The following is a 22,429-nucleotide window of genomic DNA, read 5'->3' as shown; positions in this document are numbered from 1 at the left end:
TGACTCCATCAACACTTCAGCAGAGGTTACCATTTTAACACCAGGTGCTTAAAATGTGACACATGAAAAGCATCACTTATATAAAATGACAGCCCTACACCAACCTAGTGGAACTTTATCAGCTAGCAAGACATACTAAAAGGAAAAAAAAACCTAGAAGATAGATCAGTATTCAGGACTGCTGTATTTCTCCATGTATATTATTTGATTGCCATTTGTGCAAATTCTGGAGGTATTACAGGACTGTTGTTGAATTCTTCTCAATACTTTTTCTTTTCCCAGTCCCAATGATACCAGTGGAAAATTTTCCACTGGTTTCAATAAGGTAGATAATATTTGGGCTCCTGGTATTTGCATTTTCTAGCCAGAAATCCCATAACTTCATCAATGAGTACATGTTACCTTGTCTCTGTATTACTGCAGTCAGTCAGCAGATCATGTTTTTTGTAGCATCATTAAACCAGATAATCCTCAGCAATATTTGCTAATATTTCTAATATATTCAAACATCAGACTAGATACGGACACTTTAAAAAGTAGAACTGATCAAATCTATGCGGGTTTCTGTAAATAGTGTAGGTTAGTTCAGGAGCGAACAGAACACGTGTTTGCCTTTTGGTGGCAGGGGCGAGATATAGGCTGCATGCACTGGTCGAGGCCAGCATGCTAGGGGCACTACTGCACACCTCCCAGCAGGTCCTGTGGGCTCCCCAGGCTGCCAGCAAATGCTGAGTGCAGCTGAGTGGCTGATTGGCTGCCAGGTCCATGTGGCAGAAGCCCAGAAGCCTCCATTTCCACACCCCCATGCCTGGCTGTGTCTGACAGCTCATGCCAGGCAGGAGACAGGGCTGGGGACAGAGGTTTTACTGACCCAAGCCAGGGCTAGGTCCATACAGCAGAAGTCTCTGTTCCCCTCTCCCCTGCCCAACTGTAGGTGACAGCTTGCTGCAGGCAGGAGGCAGGGCTGGGGACAGAGGCTTTGCTGGCTCCACTCTGTGAGAGCCTGGGGGTAAAGCCCAGGGTGAGTGCTAGTACAGCTCCCTGCAAGGGGGGTTATCAGGGGCATGCGAAGGCACTTGAGATACTAGCAGACAGTGACCTAACATGAATTGATAGGGGATCTGGTACCAAAGTTAGATGCGCTGGTGTAATGTAAATCGATAAACTTTAAGTGCAGATCTAGACTGGGTTCTGCCATGTTTAAACCAGTCTATGTGCACTGAACTTCTGTTATGGGTATGGAATGGTTTTGGGAAACTTATACTGGCTTATGTGTAATGCCTGTATCTGGCCTCACTGTTGGTGTTTCAAATTAGTGGAATGGTTTTGTATCACATTTAGCTAAATCCTTAATACAGTCTGAATGTAACAACAACTACATCACTCTATTTCTAGCTACACTTTTACATGTTTGGAGCCTAATTTTGCATCGGCATCCACAAGCGTAGTTACCCACATAGGTGTTCACTTCAAATCTTTTTTAATGGTAGATTAACATGACACAGACTGGATAATCAAGGTTATAGATTATTATATATAAACAAAATGTAAAAGACATGGATTTTTTTGTATTTTAAGAGGGTTTTTTATTTAGTTTGCATTTTTCAGATCAGAGGGTTTAATATTTGATATCAAATAGTAAATGTTTAAAAAAAAAATCCTAGCACAGTACTGAAATCTTCATATTACAAACACCTCAGGAAAATATTTGGAGGTTTTTTGTATTATAATTTTCACATCTTTAAATAACGAAACATTCTCCTATGTATTATGCTTTTGAAAGATTTTGCTAAACTTAAAACCAAGGGGGAAAGCAACCTAACAGAGTCCCTATAAGTTGCTTAGCTATCAACATTTGTTAAGTAAAAGATTTCCTTTGGAAATGTGACCCCTGCCACACTGGAGTAGTTCTTCCTTTTTCATGTCCTTCTGACAATGTATTTAGCAGAATTTGAAGATTTGTTGGAATCTGACAAGGCTGTGCCATGAACACTTCTGCTGTAGCCTCAGATTTGTGATCTCTGGGCTATCAACCATACATCTTAATGCCCACACCAGCCCCATCTCCTCTGGACTAGTGAGCAGACACTACTTTCCTTGGTCTATTAAGTTGCAAAACATTAATCTGCTTTCCCCAAAACAGTCAGAATAAGAAAAATGTTGCTGCTTATTTTGCAGTTTCAGTAGACATTTCAGTAGATCTATCTGAGAAGGCATTTTTAAAATACTAACCCCATCTGAAGAACAGTATTCAAAAAAAAATCTGGGTATGTACCGTACATATCCCTTGTTTTGAATAGTTTTATTAATAAGGCAGGGCATTCATATTTTTTCTACTTAGGATGCCATAATGCTGGTAAGCGACGTTCATGCAAATCCCTCCTAATGGTGCTTTCCCTTTTTCAGTAATAGTCAAGAAAATAAATGAGGGAATCAGTAACTCTTTCCTCTAACCTATTCATGATCCAGTATTAGCAGTCTTCTAACATTGTATGCTTAATGTAGATGTCTCAGGAACAAACTGCCCTCACATAGCTGGTCCATCATTTCATATATTTCAAACTTTATTTTCCCTTTTTTTTTTTAAACTCAAGTGACACAGAATCATCTAATAACTCAGTTTTTCCTGATCTCTGGAGCCCTCACACCCTCCCTCCTGCTTAGGAATAGGATGAGAAACCTGGTGGTACATTCTTCTGCCACCTGAGTCTTGCTAGGTTGGTGGCATTTATTGCATATGCAGCCTGGCAGAAAGATAGAAGAGATTGGGATGCAGAGAGCAAAAGGAAGAGACATAAGAAGTAGGACCCTTGCAGAACCATGAATAGGCAATTTCTAATTGAGGCACCATCTATATAACCTTTCTCCTTCAAATTCTTTACATTTTAAGGTTTTCAGCATGTTTCAAATGGACTGCACGGCCACTTCTGTTTGTCATGCACTTTTCTAATCCCTTTGTGTTTTTTATTTGCTCCATGCTATACCAGTCATGACAGACTTTACCACTAACTTGAAACAATTAAGATGAATTAATTCTTTCTTTGCCACAAATTTAATTACCTCCATCCCTCTGAGAAAAAAGATAGGGATTTATCCCACTTATGTGGGGATACAAACTGCACAATAAAATCTAATTGTTCCCTCAGAGTGTAAAAGTAATATGTGTGTTTGGAGTTGCAGCAGAAAGTTCACTGTAGCCAATATAAAAAAAAAATGTCTCAAGCGGCAGAATAGAGAAGTAATACTTTTTTTTTTATTTTTACTGATTCAGTATTACTTAACACATGGCACTTTACTCCTTCTTCTGCTTTGCCATGGAGCTTTTCATCAACCTGTTTTTCTCCTTAACTCTGCTTATAAATTGGCAAGAAATGCATTTAGGTGGTGACCCAGTATGCTTAGATACTATAATATATATTATAATATATGCCTATTATATAATATATATGTATAATATTATATAAGCACATAATATTAAGCACCTGAGTAATCCCAATTGCGTAAATTTTAAACACTTGGGATTCTTAAAAAATGTACATACTTGGGATGCTTAAGTATCTTGCTGAATAGGGTCATCAGTGACTCCTAAGATAGATGGTCTCATGGTTAAGGCACTGGACTGATTATTAAACAATTAAGTAACAAGTGTTCAGCAAATCCTTACTATGACACATCTCTCTTGTATGACTTTTTGTCATATTTCTTAATTTCTCTATGTTGCTTTTCCTTTAACTTAAAAATAGCAAGATGTATGCCATTGCAGAAACACATTCATTGCAGTTTGTGAGGTGAAATACACTACAGTGTCACAGGAAATGGAATAATACACCAAATAAACATTTTGATAAGTGCTAGATGGAAGAGTGAGTTAATGCAGTCACCTTATGCCTCTGGAACTGTTTGAAAACTTGCAGAGTGGCATAAGCAGGGCAGGGCAAATGGGGCAAATGGGGCAGTCAGCCTGGGTGCTGCCTTGGGGAGAGGGGCAAAAGCAAGTGGCTGCTGCTGGCAGTCACGCAATGACAATTGCACAGCAACCAGAAATCAGCACTGCCTTTGTGCCTCAGGTGCCCTGCTTCATCCCTGCATGACTGGGAGTATCAAAGACAAATGAGGTGGGTGATGCTAATGTGGTTTCTAATGGAAATTACATGAGAAAAATGAGTGCATAGAAATGTGTCAAGCTTCAATATAGAGCCCTAGCATGGGACCAGCTGTGCCAAGTGAGCCCCTGCTCAAGTCATTCAGCGGTCTAAGCAAGTTTCCATAAATCTGCTTTCTGTTGCATTCTAGTACCAACGAATCAACAGCCTCCTGAACACATACATTCTGTAAGTGAATATGAATTTAGCCTGATCCAAAAATTTTCATCAGAATCAGATGACATTAATAGAAACCAGGTTTCAGTAATTGTTTTGTTATTATTAAATGGCATTTTGAAATGTGTGCTATGCATGGGAGATTTCAATTTTGGGGTGAAGAACCATAAAGAACCTTCAGTATTTCACTTTAGCTCAGCCATCGTCGTGCCTCACAGGAATTTATTTCCTGTGATGCATGGCAGTCGTGAAACTCCTATGATGCACTGCCTCCTCTTGCCAGGAGGCAAGACTGCAATGCATCATAGACGATATAGTCCAACAAAGAGAAGAAAGACGCATGGGAGACCTACAATTCTATGCACTATGATTTTATTTCCAAACCGTTCTATTTTGATTTCAGCCAAAAATTAAAATTGGCTCAAAATGTTGATGACCAGTCTGACTTTTTAATATATGGACGGCTCTATTTTTAAAAGTTCCTTTGATATTACAAAAGCTTCCCTTGGAAAATGGGCATTTGGAAAATGGGAAATTGACTATTTCAAACCATTAAGAACATTTTACTACATTAAATGTTGTAACTTATTTTTTTTCTGTAGTAGAATTTAATATGGGAACTATTAAACTTTGTAACTATAGACAGCATAGTTAATAAAAATATGTCATTTGTTAAAAAAAAAGAAAAGAAAAGAACGGTACCGAGTTAAAAAAAAATCAACATTGTATGGATAATTTTGTAGAATGGCCTATTTTAATTATGTACAATGAATGTTAAAATGTAATGGCTCTGCTATATTGCAAGTAAGGCATTTATATAAATCTGGTTCCTGACCCGTAGGAAGCTTGACCTCCCGTTGGCTTACACACTACTGTTTAATCCCACTGAACCACAAACTCTTAATTAAAAGCATAGATGGATATGCCTTGGTGTAAAAGTTGTTTTCATTTCTGTCTGAGTGCACCACAGACAGCGATTTCCTGTATAGCAGGGCCAGGTGGAGACTTGGAGGTCACCTCTGTGAAGCAGCGAGTGCCTCTCAGATCGATGAAAAACCCATGTTGCTGACTTCCTCAATGACCAGATGGGCCAAGTCCTGCAGAACATGCCACAGCCATTACTCTGTGCATCAGTCTGTGCAACTGATTTCAAGATAACAGACAAGAGGGAAAGGGTTGTCAGGCCTGACTGCCTCCTGTCAGTGTAGAAGGCTTGGAACAGTGTAATTCAGCAAATTTTTGTCAATTTGGGTGGGGGGAACCTGACAGGGTGATTCTTTACTTGTCATGTAGCATAAAGGTATAGCGGGAATCTATTCACTGGCTCCCGAGATGTGACTGGACTAGATATAGTTAGACGTCATGATGCATAGCTTGGTTTTACGGGCAGCCCTTTCTGTGAGGCTTTAGTCTCATAGACAAGGAGAAGGTGAAGGAGGGAAATGAAAGGCTGCGGGGGGAGGTTTTTAACCTGTGTCAGCCATTCCATTGCCGTTGTGCCTTTTAACTTCTCATTTGGAGCTTGAACTTCATTTTTTTCCTTCCTGCAATTCATTCGTTTTACAGAGTAATATTTTTGTTCTTTAGGAGAAACAATGACTGAGGAAAGGAGATGGTAGGAAAAATCACAGAGAAGTATTCACAAGCACACTTTTGCTTGAAAGTAATGAAATGTCTGAGGCAGGTTCAAAATACTTTACGTTCATGTTTTACAAATACTTATAACCATGGTTTTTGTTCTCAAGAGTGTTTACAGAAACTAAAAGTCTCTTAAGTATTTCTGTGAATGTATTCATCTGTGAATGTATTCATATGAGGACTCTAAATAGAGACACTCTCACTCCACCATCTTAAAATCTTTTTATATTTTTTTTCTCTTTCTGTCTAGCAGGAGATCCTCTCTCCACTCCCTCTCCCCACCACGTAAAGTAAGTGACCAATCACAAAATAAATACCTGTAGATAGAGTGAATAGTTCGAGACCCAATTGTAGTGTCTGTTATACATGCATAAAATCTTAGTTGCGTAATTAAAAAAAAAACAGTTCCCCTAAATCCATAACTATTCTGCTATAAACAACTTTAACTTACTCTGCTTTCTTCCAAGATATAAAGCAGAACCAAACAATACAAAGTTATGTTCAATAGTAAGGCCATGTCCCTGTTCCTGCAAGGTACTGAGTGCCCTCTACACTTACTGAAGGCACTGGGAGTTGAAAGTACTCAGTTGCTTACAGTATAATTGAGGGCGGGGGGGGGGGGGAGGTTTCTGAGAATAAGTTAAAGTCCTGCAGTCAGATATGTGGCAACTAGACCATTAATTATATTTCACAAAAAAGAGCAAATGATCTGTTTGGGTTTACATTTGCACGGAACATTCCTCTGACCTGGAATAACTTGCTTGGGATATTCATTGTCTTTTGGCATAGCCTAGAAAATGGAGTTGAGCCCAATGTTACTTAAGGTCTGATTTGTATGCACTCAGGCTTTCAGTGCCTATTCTTGGGTCAGAATCCTGTTTTGCTTTATGTACCCAAATGGTAGCTTCCCAGCTGCACTACTGCCATTTTGGCACCTGTAGTTTGCAAAATTAAGCCCTGTACAAAGTGGGCGCGTAAGTCTCCACATGACTTATGGCCTCCACATTGCTTAGTAGTCTGTGCTATGACAAGGAAGTTACATTAGTCTATACATGAATACCTAAGTGTAAGTCTACTAACAGTAAGAAGGAAGGTGTTTCATGTTTTAGCCCTAATAACTGTGATTAGGGTACTCAGACATGAAGTGGGAAACCCAGGTTCTGCCCAGAGACAGCAGGAACTTTCATCTCTTCCACTTGCCAGCACAGTGCTGTAACCATGCAGGCACAGGTTAGGCATTATCCATGTCTGTCTTAATCTCTCCTTTTGAAGATGATCCATAAGCAGCCAAAAGACAGAAAGAGATGGGGGCCAGAAGGAAGAGAGCACATTAGAGGGTGTATGGCTCAAAGGGAGCAGGCCATGGGTTCTAACCTAGAAGCTTGATCCTACTGGAGCAGAGACTTCCCCACTCTTCTCCATCCATGTTATTTAATAAATTTTAAATGCAGGGTGCAGTGGTTCATTTTTAGGAAGAGGATGAAGTGGGATCTAACTTATGGCCTGGTGCTTAGAGTTGGCCTGTGCTGGGAAGATGAAGGGCTAAAGATTAACTCGTCTCTGGGTGAAGGGGTTTTAGGACTAGGGTCTCTTACTTCCTGAGTGAGTGCCCTAACTGCTCAGCTATTGCAATTAGACCTTGGGATGATCCTTTCTTCGTGGGGATTTTTTTTTTTTAAAGAGCCGGGAGGCTGGGGCTGGGTGGAGCAGCCACTGACAGGGCTGGGATAATAGGCAGGGGATGGAGCCTGCTCAATTTGGAGATTCGGCTGATTCAGCAGCTGCTGAATCTCTGAATCAGATTCAGTCAAATCAATTCAGGACAGTGATTTGAATCACCAAATCAAATCACCCAGATTGGCCAAATCCGAATCCAAAGCGCATACTAGCTGCTTTGCACAGGCCTATTGTCTAACACTGGCTAATTATGCGGTTTTGCAGGGTAGAATTTTACGACTATCACAGCATACGTGTGTACAGAGCCACTGACTGGCATTCTGAGCATTCCCAATAATGAACACTTACATGTCCGTGTTGCATTGAAATATGGGAACTAGAACCCCTAAGTGTTCAAGCACGATATAGAGAAGCTATGCAGCTAGAGCCATCTTAGCAGGGAAAGTATAATATAATTCTGCTCTTAATTCCAACAGTTATGTATAGAACCTGAATATTTGTGCAGGTAGAATATTTTTCCCCTTCCCCTTGCCCGCCTTAAGCACCTATTGTAACAATTTGTTTATCCAAATGTTTACCATATTTACCTGAATCCAAGATGACTTTGAATTTAAGATGACCTTCTACTAATTTGATTCTATTCATAAATGCATGTTAATTTTCCATGTATGGAATCTAATTAGCAGAAGGTCATCTTAAATGTTTACCCTCTCCCCTCCCGCAACCACTGTTGGGAAAAGCAGTAGTGGATGCAAGAGGCCAGACCCCTTCCCCATGCCCCACAGGCCTATGTCTATCTCTCTTGCTCCTTGCCCACCGTGTCTATGCCTGCCTGCCCTGCCATTTGCTCTTCTAGCTGCCTTTCCCCCACTACATACCTCCTTTTACAAGCCCCCCTGCTTCTTGCCACCTGTGACCCAGCCCCTTGCTCAAGCCTGCCTCCCCACCCCTTACTTCCCACCTGTGACCCAGCCCCACATGCCTGTTCCTGCCCCCATCTCCCGGTGTCTCTCTCCTGCCCCCACCACTCTAGCCCAGCTCCAGCCCTGCCCAGCCAGGGAGAGGCAGCAGCAGGTCCTGGCTAGGCTAAGTTGGGACTAAAGAGAACAGGGCTGGAGGAAAAGGTAAAGGAAAGAGAGGGAAGTTGAGGGAGGGCAGTCTGTGTGGTCCATCAGCATTGTGCATTTCTTCTCTGTTTCCTCATCCCAACATCACTGGCCAGGGGCAGGTGGTAACTCAGCTCCGGCTTCAGCCCTGATCCTGGAGCCAAAGCCAGAGCTGAGCCGCCACCTGCCTTGGGCTGGTACTGAAATCTAAGACAAGGATTTTTCTTCCAAAGGCTGAGGGGAGGGGGGGACTTCTCATCTTGGATTTGAGTAAATGTGGTAGATTATGTGCATGATCAAAGAATTCGAGTGGAACATTAAGACTATTTTTAAACTCATGCCTCTAATGGAAAGAGGAAAAAAATATCCTTAACTGGAGTCTGAGTAGGTGATTAAAAGTGATGCTCTCCCCCCAGGAAATCACCTCTTCCAGAGTTGGTGTAACAAAGAGAAGCTAATTTTCTTTGGCAGGTGTTTCAAGCACTATTTAAAGTAATCTCTCTTCAGACTGGCAATATCATGAAACTTTTCATTTTAGCATTTAAGCAAAGTTTGGAGAAAACTCTAACTTTTTTTGTCAGCGGCAGACCCCTGTAATCTTTATCTCTTCAGTGAACCAGCAGTTTTAATATGAGCAAAGTAAAGCAATTTGAAAACCAGTCAGAACCATTTCAGGTATATTTAATAGGGAATTCTAATTAGTTGAGGTGAAAGACTTTTCCACTAAGATATCTTGATGACAAAGATTTCACTTGTCTAGGCATATGTTTGTACAGTAAAATACCTGCTACTTAGCTCTTGCTTTTGGAAGGATGGTGCAATGAAAAAGCAGTTCAAGTATTTTATGGATTTATTAGTATGAGATTAAGCATTATTCAGGACTCAAACTGAAGGCTGCCTCCAGCTGATCAAACTATAAACTGATTACTTGGTCATTACAGGGCTAATGGTATGGCATTGTATGCCATACTGACCCAACAGGCTACAAGTCTTAGAATGGATATTTGAACACTGTATTAGCAGTAAAATGTTAACAATTCAAAATTAAAGCAGGTGAGGAACATTTGGCCTGTGAATAAGTAATGATACAACTAAAGAAGTACTTCTTAATTCAGGCACAAAAGTATTTCAGCATTTTGGTACTTCATTAGTGTGGTAGCATCCGTATACTTGATTTGATGTCACTGAAACCTGTTTTACATTTGTGTAAATTTACTCCTATACGCAGTGCTGTCAGTTACACCAGTTTAAATGATGGAGAAATTCCACTGACTTTGTCTCACATTTGCTCCTGTCTGATGTGAGATCAGACTTGAGCTATTAACACTACTGACAGTGGTATAAAGAGTAGAATTGTTCATGACTCCAAGTCATGCCAGCTAACTACTGCAGGCTGTAATTATCCAATAATATAAGTAAGCTCTCTAATCAATGAAACACAAAACCCAATGTATATTATTCATTTGACTTAGTATCTTTATCACAAAAATATAAAACAGTGAATCAGGAAGCACTGATTGGCAACGTCCATTTAAATCAAATTGTTCAGGAATTGGTTATGACAAGTCATAATAATGAATATCTAGGTCATCCAGGTGATAAGTTATTGTTTATAACCTCATTTATTTGTTTGTTTTCAGGTCTGCATAAAAAATAGCTAGCTTCTGATTATAAAAATTGAGCGTATATCTAAGACAGATTGAAAAAAGCTTTCTTGACCTAATCGGTACATTTTCCCCTTCAGGAAATATGCCTTTTAGCACGGCTGAAGAAATGTTTTCTTCTCTAACCTTATGTTCATCTCATGTGATGCTTAGATTAACAGATTTAGGATTCCATCAAGTACAGTAAGGACATGTTTTCAGGAGGATTTTTTTTTTTCAGAAAAAAAATCCCCAAAATTAGCATAATCATTTTGACAGGGAGTCAGACCTACTTTGTTCTTCTTATTACCATTCTTACGGACTCCTAACAGGGAAGTAGTAATAATATTTCTCCATCTATCCTCTAGTTTAATTGGTAGGAAGTCTTTGGTTTAGAAAATTAACAGAATTAATTTGCATTAAGGCTGTACAAGAAATTCCAGTTTTAAATTGACCTGATAGTCACAGGTTCCAGAGTAGAGGAGCTAACAAAATCCTCTACTTCTAAATATGTTGGTTTATGATATCAGACTATGATAAAACTAAGATTTATATAGACCTTCAGAATAGAAACAAGAAGCCACTGCTTCTTGTCCCTGGCAATGCCCATAACACACATACTTTGGTGTGTGGCAAGTTGCCCTGGATGAGGTAGGGGAGGCTGGGCCAGCACTGTGCTGCCCAAAGCAGCCTTACCTGGAGTCCTGGGGACCTCCCAGGGCTGCACCCTCAGTGATTTTGCCACACGAAGCCTGGCTGGCAGCGGCACACATCTCTGGATGGGCTGGCTTCTTTTTTCAGCAGTGCACACTGGCCAAGTATGCCTTGCTCCAGGGTTTTTTCTGCAGTTTTTCTGACCCCTGAATATCCAGGGGCCCAAAAAACCCGCAAAACAAACAAACAAACACAGCATAGTGCACACTTTTGCAGTGTGGAGAACACCAGACTGTGCAGTATGTGGCACTACAAACATGTTTGCAGTGCCATATACTGCACAACTGTGCTTGTCTGGATGCACCCATAGGGTGCATTCCCATGGGTAGGAATGTGTGTTCCGCAGGGACAACTAGCAGTGGCACATATTTGCAGTAGCATTGCAAACCACACATGTGCACTCATAGAATCATAGAAGTCGGGTCAGAAGGGACCTTGTAGATCTTCAAGTCCGACCCCCTGCCTGGGCAGGAGAAAAAACTGGGCTCAAATAATCCCAGCTAGGTAGGTATCAAGCTTCCTCTTAAAGACCCCCAGGGTAGGAGCCAGCACCACTTCCCTTAGAAGTTGGTTCCAGCTCCTAGCCGCCCTGACTGTGAAGTAGTTCTTACGGATGTCTAATCTAAACCTACTCTCCAACAACTTGTGGCCATTATTTCTTGTTATGCCAGGGGGCGCTAGGGGAAACAAGGTCTCTCCCAAACCCTTCTGGTCCCCCCTAGTGAGTTTATAGACTGTCACCAGGCCCCCCCTCAGTCTTCGCTTGTGAAGGCTGAACAGGTTCAGGTCCCACAGTCTCTCATTGTAGGGTCTGCCCTGTTGTCCCCAGATCATGTGGGTGGCCCTCCCCTGGACCCTCTCAATGTTGTCCACATCCCTCCTGAAGTGGGGTGCACAGAACTGGACACAGTACTCCAGCTGTGGCCTGACGAGTGTTGCACGGAGGGGGGAGGATCACCTCCTTGTCCCTGCTAGAGATGCACCTGTAGATGCATGACAAGGTCTGGTTAGCCCTGCCAACCGTGACCTCGCATTGTTGGCCCATGCTCATCTTGGACTCAATGATGACTCCAAGATCCCTTTCTGCCTCCATGCTCTCAAGAAGGGAGTTTCCCATCTTATAAGTGTGCTGCTGCTTACTACTGCCCAAGTGCAGCACCCTGCACTTGCCAGTATTGGAACGCATTCTGTTTTTTCTAGTCCACCCCTGTAAACTTGCTGCAGTCTTTCCCTCCCTACTAGCATGCTCACCTCACCCCAAATTTTGGTATCACCAGCAAATTTAAACAGGTTGTTTTTCAAATTGCTGATAAAGAAATTGAACAGCGCGGGCCCAAGGACCCGAGTCCTGGGGGACTCCGCTGCCCACTTCTCCCCAGGTTGAATATGACCCATCCACCACCACCTTCTGAGTACGGCCCTTCAGCCAATCTGCAATCCATCTGACTGTGTAGGCATCAATGCCTCAGTCGCCCAATTTTTTAATGAGGATGGGGTGGGAGACTGTGTCAAAGGCCTTGCTGAAGTCCAGAAAGACTACATCCATGGCAACACCTGCATCCAATGCTTTTGTGACCTGATCATAAAAGGCAATCAGGTTGGTCTGACATGACCTGCCCCTAATGAAACTGTGCTGGTTGCCCTTGAGCATTATCTCTGAGGCTGGCCCATCACAGATGTGCTCTATGATGATCTTCTCAAAGAATTTCCCTAGGATTGAGGTAAAACTGATGGGTCTATAGTTGTCCGGGTCCTCCTTCCTCCCTTTTTTAAAGATGGGGACCACATTGGCTATCTTCCAATCATCTGGCACCTGGCCCAAGCACCACAAGCACTCATAAAGCCATGTCAAGGACCCTGGAATAACCCCTGCTAGCTCCCTCAACACCTTAGGGTGGAGAGCATCTGGACCCGCTGATTTGAACACATCCAGCCCCTCCAGAAGCTCTCTAACCTGGTCCTCCCCAACCTGAGGTCTGGAGACGTTCCCCTCGAGTCCGTCTTTCATCACGGTGAGGACGTCCTGGTCCCTGCCCAATGCAATGGGGACATGTGCATTCACCGCACTTCTAATTTGCTTTGTTTCTATCAGCTATTAGATAAAAGTATCAAAAAAGCCTCACTAAAGCACCTAATCTATACAGACACTGGGAGAGCCAGGTCCAACTAATGCACTGCCTCTTCTGGGCATGTGTTGGACTTGGTGTGGGAGCATGTGGTGTTTGAAGTAAAGCTCCATTTTGTTTTGTTTTTTAGAATCTGCAACCATCCTTTGTGTTCTAATAATCTCAGTGGGTGCTGGAGAAAAAATGACCCTCCATTAAAACTTAGGGTGTAAGTATTAGAAAGTCAGTTTGGACTGGAAGCTTTAGGTATAGCTTCTGTTTCCCCTTCTATGCCATCACTTTTTGAATATACAATGTCATAAAACAGACCTGTTATGGACTATTTAAGATTAGAATGGAAAGAAGGCATAGGTATCCAGATGACTGAATCCCAGAGGAATTCTGCAATTTGCAATATTCAAACATCAACAATTGATCTTAAACTTGGCCGTATAAAACCAAAGATATATTTTCATTTGCATTGGGTTCCCTTTAAACTTAAAGAATCAAATATATCGGCAGTAGATAATATATAGGAGATGTGATGCATTGTAAGTAGCACTTGGTCACATATTTTGATCATGACCTATTACTGATTCTTTTTGGAAAGACGTTATAACTGGAGTGAACATGGTGTTGCACATAGCACTGATACATTTTGCAAATATGTGTGTTCTTGGGTATATGCTTAAACAGTTCAAACTGAATCCTTCCCAGAATGTAGTTTTATAATGGATCTTATCAGTGACATGCAGGATTAGATTGCTGCATTGGCAAAGGAGGACATTACCAAAAGTCAAAATCTGATACGATGAGATGGCACATCTAGCCCCTATGCAAAGAGTCATATTTATTTAGCAGGCTTAACTGCTTTGAAACGTTTGGTGCAATTTGGAAAGAGTTCTTTAGATTATTCGGGTAACTAAATGATCACTCCTTGCACTTCTCCTTTTTATATCTATCCCTCCTCCCTTTTTTTTCTTTTTCCTCTCTATTCCATACTGTTTTTGACAGACATATGCATAGTTCAGTAGACATGTATAGTTGATATGTATGCGTGTCTGATTTTTGTGTTACATTTAAACATGCAATAAAAATAATTTTAAAAAAATAACTGAGGGTATGAAATATGGATCACACTTTGGGTTACCATCTACCAGTATGACCCACATGAGAGAGACTTATGCAAATATATCAAAACTTTTTAGCCCACACCAAAACAAAGCTCATTCTGTTTCTCACTTCTTGTGCCTTGTACTAAGACACATACATTAGGTAGACATCCTAGGATTTATTATGAAGGCTACTTTCCTTCCTTGTGAATCAGTCTCTGTTTTTATGAAATAGGCAGAGAAACTGGGTTCAAAAATCATAAAAAGGATACTGTGGGATTGGTACTGAGAAACTTCCTGTACCCCTGGGTAGTTTCCAAATGTACTGCAGGAACATCCTCAACCTCATCATACTCAGATGTTCAGTAGTTTTTCCAGGGTCATGATAGAGCTCTGGTAAGGGTTGACCTAAGGCTTTTGACTTAAGGGGTAATCTGTCAGTGGATTTGAGCTTCAGGGATCCCTTAAGGTTCACCTTAATTATACCCTAGATATATCCTGAGATTAGTCTGAGGGCAATTCTAACTTCCACTGGTTTGTAAGAGCTGTTGAATTCCAGAGATTACACTGTTGCAAAGTTGGGATTGCATGAGAGGAACCAGGTTCTAATGCAATTATTTATCACTGAAAATTTTAAATAATTAATTGACAAATAATTTTCCATTGTAATGTATTTGAGTACGTGTTGATGATCAAAGGAAAATTAGAATAGCCATTTGTCCTAAGTAGTCCTGGTGGGCCACAGCTGGTGGTTGCTGCAAAGGCAACATGTGGTATTAATCTTTACATTCACAATCACATTCCCTTTCTCTTCAGACCTCTGCTTCATTCAAAATCCAGTTGTCTGCAGCAGCATTCTATTTCCTTGACCATAAGGCTGTCTCTTCTCCTCCTGAAATCTCTTGCTTCATTTACTGCATATCTTCCAGCTGTATCACGAGAATGAGTCAGCCTCGTGGAGATGGCTGTAGATCCAGGTTTCATTTACTGTTTGAATCTGAAAAAACCCCCAGATGTCTAGTCTACATCACAACGTTCTGCTGGCAGAACTTGAGTTTTGGCAGCAAAACATTGCATGTGTCTACCCTCAAAGCTCCTTGACAGAGACAGGACACACCTTTCTGCTGGCAAAGTTGCACCACCACTTGTAAGTGAAAGAAGGCTTTTGTGATTGCATGGCAGCTGGCAGCAGGCATGTTCCCAGGCCTTCTGCTGTTTTATTTCTTATAGCAGCTGGTATTGCTGCTCTTAATGTGTACTTCACATTCTGGTAGCACAGCTGCTGCAGTGGAGCCCCCAGAAGTAGGTGGATATGTATGTACTCTGGCAATGTGTCAGTGACAGCTGCTGTCTGTCACAACCAGTGTACACAAGACCCTAATCTGGTAATCAGGGACTAGAACAAACCGAGTCATGATGACTTGGCAAATGGGTCTTTTTACTTGGTGCCTTCTCTACATAGACTTTAATTTAATAATAGTTGACTGTATAGGTAAAAAAAAAAAAAAACCAAACCAAAAAACTTAAAATGTGAACTACATGTGAGCTGATGGAGAAATCTCTGCCTGAATCCTCAGATAGCTTAAATATGAGAAAAGTGTAAATTAATTCCATGTATCCAATTAGGGTGGCAACTTGAAGTCCAGCAAATGACAGTTTCAATGTCATCTGTTTCTTTGTGGATCAAAGGACTTGAGAAAAAATTTGCACCGTTTACTTGCTACACAGACATAGCATCAGGAGACTGGCTGGCTGAACAGCTGCAAAGTCCCCTAACAGATATATTATTCTGCTCCTGGTGGTTAAATTTGGCAGGCCTGCTCGCTCATTTTGGGTGTCGAGGTGAACTTCATTCCCAATGCTTCCACTACACAGCCCACAATAAGCATAGAGTTGGTTTTCTGTGGATGTTGCCTTACAGAATACCTCATCACTTCATCCCCAAGTAGCCTGGGGCTGTCACTGATAAAAAAAAATCCCCTCTCTCTCATTCTCAAACCCAGCAATTAGGTGAGTATATGTCTTGGATGGGTCCTGTGTGAACATTTCCTGAGGTGCATAGCCTTATAGCTCTGGTTCCCTCTAAGCCATCTCTGTCACCTAACTGCCAAGTGCAAAAGTGACATATATTTATTCATTCTGTGCTCCGTATATGAGAAAGTGTCTGTAGAGACATTTTGCTGCAGTTTTATATTCCTTTATGAAAAAGTCACTTTTGACCAGGAACCATTTATGCAGTTTTTCTTATCTTAATAACCACAAAAAATCACTCTTGCTCTACTGTATAATAGATATGTGCAGTTCCAGTCACAGAAGCATTCTGAAATTAGGATTGTAACATTTTATGACATGCAACATGCCTCACCTTAAAGCAAAACCTTAACCAAGACTTTTATTTCCAGCTTAAAACTATATTTAAGCTAAGGCATATCTCATTTGAAAACCTAGTATATGATATTTATAGAATCATAGGACCAGAAGAGACCTGCAAGATCATCAAGTCTGGTCACTGGCATGGACGGAAAGTTATTGGGCTCAGACGAGTTCAACAAGGTGCTTGTCCAGTCTCATCTTGAACACCTCCAAGGATGGTGACTGCACCACCTCTGCTGGGAGTGTTCCAGATTCTGGTGATCCTTTCAAAGAAAAAGTTTTTTCTTATGCCAAGCCTGAATTTACCTTCTGTTAGCTTATGCCCATTGGTCCTTGTCCTCCCTTGAGGTGATTTCCTGAAGAGTTGCTCCCCTAGATCCTGGAGTTTGCCCCTGACATACTTGAGGTGGCTATCAAGTCACCTCTCAGTCTTCTCTTACTCATACTGAACAAACCCAGTTCCCAGAGTCTTTCCTCATACGGCCTATCCTCCAGGCCCCTGATCATATGGGTGGCCCTTCTCTGTACCCTTTCAAGCTTATCCACATACTTCTTGAAGTGCCATGCCCAGAATTGGACACAGTACTCCAGCTGTGGCCTCACCAGCACTGAATAGAGAGGAAGAAGCACCTCCCTGGATCTATTGGCCACACATCGGCTGATGCACGCCGGAGTTCTATTTGCCCTTCTGGCAACCTCATAAACTGTTGGCTCATGTTCATCTTCCAGTCTGGTGTGACCCCCAGGTCTCATTCAAATGCTGTGCCAGCCAATGGATCACCACGCTTTGTGTAGTTATAGTGAAGGTTCTTCTACCCAGATGAAGAACCTTGCACTTCTTCCTGTTAAACTTCCTCTAATTCCATTCAGCTCATAAGTCCAGCCTGTCAAGGTCACCCTGGATCCTTACCCTATCCTTTGAGGTGCCCACATTTCCCCACAGTTTCATATCATCTGTAAACTTAATCATTGAGCTTTCCACCCCCTCATCCAGGTCTTTGATAAATATGTTAAAAACCATTGTCAAAGCACCAATCCCTGGGGGACACCACTGAAGATGGCCCTTTAGGATGAGGCCATCCCATCTATTACAACTCTCTGGGATTGGCTTCTAACGCAGTTGTCCACCCACCTAGCTGTAGACTGATGCAGGCCAGTACCCTCCAGTTTGGTTGAGAAAACCCTGTGGGAAACAGAATCAAAAGCTTTACTGAAGTCTAAGTAAATAAGATCAACCTTGTGTCTCTCATCCAGATAGTAAGTTTCCTGGTCCTAGAAGGACACCAGGTTTGTCAGGCATGATCTACCCGCAACAAAGCCATGCTTATTTCTTCTTAACACCTCATCAGCTAACAGCTTGTAATTGATGGCCTCCTTAACAAATTTTTCAAAAATTTTACCCAGGACTAAAGTCAGACTGACCAGTCTGTAGTTTTCAGGGTCATCCCTCTTCCCCTTCTTGAAGATGGGCACCGTGTTGGCCCTCTTTCAGTTGTCAGGGACCACTCCCAAATTAGATGACTCTTTGAACAACTTTGCCAGTGATACCACTACAAGCTCAGCCAGGTCTTGTAGGACTCTCGGATGCAGGTCATCTGGACCAGCAGACTTGAAAATGTCCAAGTGTTGGTGGAGATCCCTCACCTGTCTGGGACTGATTTCATGTAGTTTGTTGTCTTCCTCATATTCCCTGGGGCTTTGGCCTGGTGAACAGCCCCCATTTGATTAAGGAGTACTGATGTGAAGTAGGTATTTAGGAGTTCTGCCTTTTCATGGGGATCGACTGCAGGCTGGTCCCAAGTATTCAGTAGGGGTCCCACAGTGAAGCCCGCTTTTTTTCTTGCTCCCTATGTATCTATAGAAGAACTTTTTGTTGTCCTTTATTTCATTTGCCAACTTGATCTCCATGCCTGCCTTGGCTTTTCATGTCTCATATCTCCAGGCCCTGGTGATATGGGTGTATTCCTCTCTGGTTGCCGAACCATTCTTCCATTGCTTGTATGCTTTTTCTTTCTTTTTCAATAGTTCCCTAATATCCCCTCTTGGCTCCTTTCCCACTTTTTATCTATGTGGGGATGGCCTGTTTTTGGGCAGTGAGACTTGTCTCCTTAAGGAAGCACCACCATTTTAAAATTCCTAAATCACCCACTCGCTGGTTGCAGAAGGCTTCTCCAGCTAGCCAAAGTCTGTCTTTCTGAAAGCTAGGACTTCTGTTCTTCTGATTGATTTCCCAGTCATACAGTGAATGGTGCACCTAATTAGGTCATGATTGATGTCACCTAGAGTACCACCAATCCTCAGGTCACCGATCATGTTGTCTCCTTTGGTCAGAACTACATCCAGGGTGGCTTTACCCCTTGTAGGCCCTTCCACAACCTGTGTCAGGAACAGATCATCTGTTGTTGCCAAGAAGTTAGCTGACCTGCTGGAGGTGACCAAATGGTCCTCCCAACAGATGTCAGGGTACTTGAAGTCAGCCATAACAATCATGTTTCTGGTGCTAGCTGCCTCAGTCAGCTCTCTGGAGAATGCCTGATTGCCCTCCTTATCTTGGGATGTAGACTCCCACCATCAGATCTCCATCTCCTGATCCCCCTTGTATCCTGACCCAAAGGGTCTCAAGGGACGCTTCCCTGTTGTCAAACATGACCTGCAGGGAGAGGTACTGCTCTTTCATGTAGAGGGCCACACCTCCTCCCTTCTTCCTAACCTGATCCTTTCCATAAAGCCTATAGCTTTCAATATTTACTGCTCAGCTATGTGTGTCATCCCACCAGGTCACCATCAACTCAATCAGATCAAACTCCTCATCTACCAGAAGGAGTGTCAGTTCCTCTTATTTCTTATGCTTCTGGCATTCTCTTAAAGACACCTGAGTTCTCCCCTAGTCACCTCATGTTTTCTGTCAGGCTGCCAACGTTGCAAGATGCCAATACTTATGTGAACATCCATTGCTTGAGTACCCTCCTGTGCAATACTATGACTAGGGGATTTGTGTACAGCAGTGGGACCTTCTCCCCCAACCCAGGAGGTATTTAGTTTAAAGCCCTCAACAAGTTGAAAATTCTTGTAGCGAAGAACTTCTTCCCTCTGCTTGTGAGATGAAAACCGTCCCTAGCATGCAGGACCCTGTTGTTGAACTGCATACCAAGGTCAAGGTATCCAAAACCCACACAGTGACACCATTTTATAAGCCTTCAGTTGACCTCCATGATACACTCCTTTCTCTGGTGGCTATAGCCTCTGACTGGGAGGACTGAGAAGACCACTTGTGCTCCTAGTGGTTTGAGCTTCAAACCCATGGTCTTGTAGTCTCTCATGATTTTCCCAAGGTTACTTCCTGCTGTGTCATTGGTAGCCACATGGACAAGAAGCATGAGGTAGTGGTTCATTTTAGGGATCCTCATCATAACTTCTCTAATCCTGGCTCCTGGAAGACAGCAGACCTCTCAAGCAGAGGGGTTTGGATGACAGATGGCTCCTTCTGTGCCCCGCAGCAGGGATTCTCCCAGGATGATTACCCTTTGTCACTTCCTTGCTGGAGTTGGCTGATCCCATCCTGTCTTCAGTGCAGAGGGCTCAGATGCATCTTTCATCAATGGAATTTTCTTTATTTAAAGTCTCTGTTTTTTTGTATAAGCAATTTCCTTTTAATTATGTTATCCCATGCATGGTATATGGAAGAATGTGTCCTTTTAAATTAAAAATAGTAACTTATCTAGATTTATTATTATTGCATAAAATATACTATCAAAATTACATTTCTCAATGGAAAATAGACCTACTTGTATGAGTCTAATGTATCCATTGATTCATGGAATCACTATTCCTAAATGAGTCTCAAATTTGTATGATGTGTCAGATTTTAGTTTCTATCTGCTTGGTTTGGCATTAGTCTTTTCTATGGGCCCAGAAAAATAGTGTATAGCTCAACTGACCTGTTCTCTTTCCATGCTGCCAGTGTCACTGGAAATGACAAAACTGGCATAAAGTCCTTATACTAATTCAACACTGGCTGAGAAAGCCACACAGGTGTAGTTGCCTCTACTTCATGGCCCTTTTATACTCAAAGAGTGGCACAATGTAGCTGAAGTTATTATGCCTACGGGGTTACACTGCAGTTTGCTGTGCACACATACCTTCAGCCATGGGCACATGTGCAAATTCCAGTTCTAATTCAAACCCTCAAAAAAAGTTCATAATCCACATCACACAACAAAGATAATTCTTTTCTATGGGGTTACTAGGAATCACTACATGAGGGAGGTAGGAGTGTAAATGTGTTGCTGAACATTATTTCAGATGTAAATGGAAGGGGTAAAATAACTAATGTGAAGATTAGACATTTTTATAATTTGCATGTACCCAAAAAAGTGTTAACAGATAAAAAGCATTAGCAAAACACACACCCTCAAAGTTATGGTTTTGCATGAGCAACAGAAAGCATGGATTTATGAGCCCAATACATTCACATTGGCAGCACTTAGTGATTTCTCTCTACATTTGCTTTTGAATGTATCTGTTATGTGAAAGCCATTTCTTTTTGACACAAAAAGAGTTCCATATTTCCAAATATTCTTTAACAATATATTCACCCATACAAATATTATTGATGGAGTAGTGCAGGGGTCAGCAACATTTTTGGGAAGAGTGCAAAAAACACCCATAACCTCGGCTTGCAAGATGTTGGAGTGCCAAGGCAGATGGTGGGAGGAGCTACGAGAGGCTTGATCCTTCTTGTGGCAGCACAGCCCAGGCCCATTCCCTGCCATCTGCTCTGAAGTGTGTGTGCCTGCCATGGAGCCTGGGCTCTTGCAGCAAGTAGCAAGGAGGCTGCAAGCAGCTGCACCAGGGCCCATGGAGCCGTGACCTGACACATTTCTGGTGGTGAGTACTAGAATGCCTTGAGGTGGATGGTGAGGAACGGGCCAGGGCTGCACTTCCACAACAAGGACTGGGCCTCTCGCAGTTCCCCTACTGTCTACCCCAAGGTACATGCACCAAGCAAAATTCCTTTACATGCTGTGCTCTGGCATGCATGCCAGGGGTTGCCTACTCCTACAGTAGTGAATCAGTGAGTCTTAGACTCTACACACATGATAGCGGATGTACTTGTTAAAATATAATCCATTGTATCAACCCCATATGCACTGTGATTTTCAAGTGGCATAGAGAGTAATATCACTCACTCATCTAACATGGTATTATGTACAAGAACCTGAGATCTTATAAAATTGGCTTCTGGCTTGCACTGAACTCTCCATCATTTTACTGCTGCTACTTAACCCCAACATCTAGTGAAAACCAGAAGAAAGGCTAGTATAATTAGATCCTGAAAGCTTGTTTATAATACTTGCATCTTGTTAATCTAATAAAAGCTCTTACCTTCAACCTTTTGTCATAGATTTATTCTTAATAGGTAAAGTTAAAGCTTCCAAGGTAATAAATTATGAAACAAACCACAGCTCATAAATTGAGCTATCATGCAAAGCTACTTACAAATAGGAAGTCAAACTATTCCAAATTAAACCACACTTTATATTATATGGTTGTGTTGGCTATTACTTTAAAGTAAAAGGGAAATTAATTATAGGAATGAAACTGGGAAACATCTCATATTATTGTTGTAGTTACCTGCTGTGGTAAAACAGAAGTGCAGAGGCATTATTTTGCTTTGTTTTTGTTTGTTTGTTAAAAAAATTATTTGGAATCCCACCTTTGGTTTGAAGAATGTAAATTTAT

This window comes from Crocodylus siamensis, chromosome 3 (genome assembly GCF_052110815.1).
Source record: "Crocodylus siamensis isolate JL-2025a chromosome 3, ASM5211081v1, whole genome shotgun sequence".
Taxonomy (NCBI): Eukaryota; Metazoa; Chordata; order Crocodylia; family Crocodylidae; genus Crocodylus; species Crocodylus siamensis.
Note: the sequence above shows the minus strand (reverse complement) of the source record.